Raw genomic sequence first — 4,089 nt, 5'->3', positions numbered from 1 at the left:
TTAAGCTATGTCAATGGCCTGATGAGATTGATTGGACCAATACACGCATTGTACAATCCTCAATTAATGACAGTATTCTCGTTTCAACTGATAATGGAATAGTAAAGTTGCGAGTATATGTATAAAATATCATAACAAGTATAACAATAATAATAATTTAAATATTTATGAGTCGTATATAAATATAACGTGATTATTTAAATTTTAGTTATATCACTTTCGCTTAAATTGCATATTGATCTCAGTACGAAAAAAATTGATGAACTGAAAATGAATATGAAGAATTAAAAATCAACGCTTGCGGCAGATCTTTTTTGTATTTATTTTTGTATTTATAATGGAAGCAGAATGTATGAGTGTACTAACCATAATACCGACTTTTATGAAACGTTCATATAATCATTTAAACTCCTTCCTTTCTCACAAAAAATAATAGGTAATTTATTTCTCTTCTTAACTTAATTATAAGAAATAAAGATGTATAGATGGATCTGGAGAGGATTTATGAATATAATATTATAATTGAAATAATCATATTTGTCCAATTTTGTGATACTTCAGTTAAGAGCCGCAGGATTTAATATACTCTTGCACTCACAGCTAAAGGAAAGGTTTATGGCTGGGGTATAAACACGCATGGACAACTGAATTTTAATAAAAATTATGGACGAGCAGAACTGTTAAAATCTCCCTTCGAAGTGAGTGTTATTTATAATTTTCATGATGATGAAAAATGTATAATACTGAAAAATGTATAATAAAGAAAAAAATCTTGTGATTAACAGATACTTATACCTAATGAAAAGAAAAATATCAGATATCACCGCCATGAAATTTATAAGCGTTTTCAAAGCTTAGTCTAGCTACGATGGACTTGTCTACATACATAGGGTCGTTTACATGGAAAAAAAATTAGGCGTTTGGCTGTGAATATACAAATATATTTGACAGATACAACTTATCGTTCCATTCGCTAGAAAAGAAATATACATATACAGAGGAAGAGGAAGATATATTGGATGAGTTAAGAAACGCGTTCAATCGTTCTGTAAATTTCATTTTCTATTCGTACTTCTACTATAATGGATTTCCAATTGATGACTGGAGACATGCTAGAAGTCATAAGAACATCTTTTGTTGGAGATGTACTAACATCGCATAGTAGCATTTACTTCAATTCTCCTTTTTATATTCTTTATAAATCTTTAACCTATCTTTTACTATCTAATAATCTTTCTCTTTTTATAAATTGTTATCTGTATTTATCTTTAACAATTCTTATTTTTTATCTTTGAAGTCCATGAGCGATCTTACAATACAAGTCGACAGGCAACCTATTTATGTTCATAAAAGCATTCTGAAAATGCGTTCTTTATATTTCAAAAACATGTTCGAGTTTAATGAAGTGCAAAAAAAAGGTATCATTTATGAAAAGACTATACAGAATTTTTATCAAAAATTTTTTATGTTTGATTCGTTTGTTATACTTTAACATCTTTTTTGGAACAGGATTATCAAATATAATGATTATCCATATGATACGTATAGAGATTTTTTAAAATTTTTATACACAAGCTGAATCTTCTTTACAGATACAAATAAGATGATAGGTGAATATTAGTTAAATACACATTGATACTGTCTTTAAGACTCTAGACCAACATTTTTTTTGACTTTATAAAAACTGAATACGGCAATCATTTGGAAGTCATTTTGGTAATAATCACTGAATTTTTAAAAAGTGATCCCGAAGGATTAATTCGTAACTGAAAGGAATTTTTCGTTATACAGAACTCATGATATTAGCTAATAAATACTGCGTGATAAATCTTGAGAAAAAAATATATTAAGTAATTAAGAATCAATATGAATTCATCAATCGTATCCTACATCAAGAAAATGGCGATTAAGAATAACAAAACGGTAACTGTATATTACTTTTTTTCTATTATTTTTTTTCAAGATAAAATATTATTAGAAATTAATATTAAAATATTAATTTCAAGATAAAATATAATTTTTGATGAGTTTGATATATTGTCCAATTGAATTTTAATTCATTATGTTTCTTCTACCTTTTTTATTCCTGTTTTATTGCATAGTAGAATATATCTTTTTATTGAAATTCCTTAAGAAAATGTAATCATTGTGTATGAAGTGACAAGACTACTAATAGAACTTCAATTTATGCTAAGTCTACCCTCTACTGTATCCAATCAATTTCATGGGCACATCCAGCGAGAGGGCTCGAGAGTTTAAACTCTTCCGAAATTTTTTATTCATTTTTTATTTTTAATTATATACAATTAAAATTTTATTTTTTATTCTAAGTAAATTTTTTGTAGTCACAAAAAATATTTTTTTCTCACCTTTACAATCATGTAAATAATGTTTGAAACTTCCGATAAGTTTTGACAATGTCTGATAAATAACATTTTTTTTAACAAAAAAAGAATATGTGCTAAAATATTGATGAATATTCCATTCATAACTATATACATTTTGTTTTTAAGAACTGTATCTTGCTTTAAAATACTTCCTTTAGGAAAAAAATTGTGTGTGCGTATGTAATTTCCAAAATTAAATATTTTTTGTATTCGAATTCGGAAACAAAAAGGAGACATTCTAAACCTTAAAATATTAAAAAAAGCAATTAGCGCAAAACAATGCTGTTTATGAGATAATCAGATCATTTATCAGATTTGTTAAATCATTTTATCAATTAGACCTCTCCCGAAAGAAATCCTGAGTACGTCCGTGATCATTTTTAATACTAGAATTCATTAATTGTAAAAAATATATTTCTGTATACTTATTTATTTGTGTCATATAAGGAATTGGAGGAATACTGTCATATTTATCAATTAAGAAAGGCATATAATCCTATGCAGATATTCTAAGTACGAAATAATAAATAATATTTCTATTTTTTTAAACCATTCTTATCCTTTTATAAAATTTTATGAATACATTTTATAAATTATTTTGTGTCATTGTACTTCTAAACATTATTTATAAATTTTTCATAAGCCACCCTTAAGAATAATCATAGGTATTTTTCACCCTTATAAATACATGTAAAAATGCAAGAGTTTGAAAAAGATTTTTTTCTAATATAAAAATGAGTATATTTCGAATAATTCTTAATATTATTTATTTTTTTTAGTAGTAAACAATATAAAGCGTTTATTGGTATAGTTATTTAACTTAAATATAGTAAATTATATTTGACAAATTAAGTTTCCATAGATGCGACGTATATATTAGGATATACCGGAGTTACTTATGCTTCGAAACGCTGTGGCTTGCTAAATATTATCGAATTCAAATTGTTATACTCCATTCATCGATGCAATTTGTATACTTTTGCAATTTGTATTACGAATTATATTTGAATTCTCAAGCACAAGAGTCGACTTAAAGAATCTATATAATATCATTTCCGCGAAATCTCATGCAATTTATCATTAACTTTATAAACAGGACACACTTGTATGGTGGGTGTTTTCTGCATTGCCTTAGACAAATTGGTTACGGTCGATAGAACGCGATCAATCGATACTATGTGAAGCATTAAGGCGTTCGTCTCTATTTAAAAAAGGGCCTGACTTGAGAAAAAAAAACAGGGACGCTGTGTGTGAGTCATCGGGTACCATTAAGCACCGTACAGGTTACGATATCAATGACTTACATCGTTCCGTATTACAGGCCGTGAGTATAGGACCAAAGTATCCGTCCTCGTACTTCCGGTCCGCACGCGACTTATGCACGTGAAGGCACGTGGCGTAAATCGAGGTGTTTACGTACACACATGCGTACTAAGAAGTGCACACATACGTGTGCCCGCGTTGCTCTTCGAAGGAACAGACATGCCTTGTCAACACTCTTCGGTATCCGTATTTTTTTTTAAGCATAAGATCGCTATTTGCTGTACGAAATCTAACGCCATTAGCCGAGATAGGAAACGCAAAATTATCTGACCGCAGATTTGAGCAGAACACATGCACGAGACAAATATTATATTTGGAATTCTTTTCGCGGATAGAAGGAATCCTAATTGTTATAAAATAAATAAAATCCTAATTGATA

General features: G+C 28.4%; 1 pseudogene; it reads left to right on the top strand.

Annotated features, from left to right (window-relative positions):
- Nucleotides 1–581: 581 nt before the first annotated feature.
- Nucleotides 582–2,900, top strand: LOC108694237 (annotated as a pseudogene).
- Nucleotides 2,901–4,089: the final 1,189 nt, after the last annotated feature.

This window comes from Atta colombica, unplaced genomic scaffold (assembly GCF_001594045.1).
Source record: "Atta colombica isolate Treedump-2 unplaced genomic scaffold, Acol1.0 scaffold12, whole genome shotgun sequence".
Taxonomy (NCBI): Eukaryota; Metazoa; Arthropoda; class Insecta; order Hymenoptera; family Formicidae; genus Atta; species Atta colombica.
Note: the sequence above shows the minus strand (reverse complement) of the source record. Positions and strands in the feature narration are given on the sequence as shown.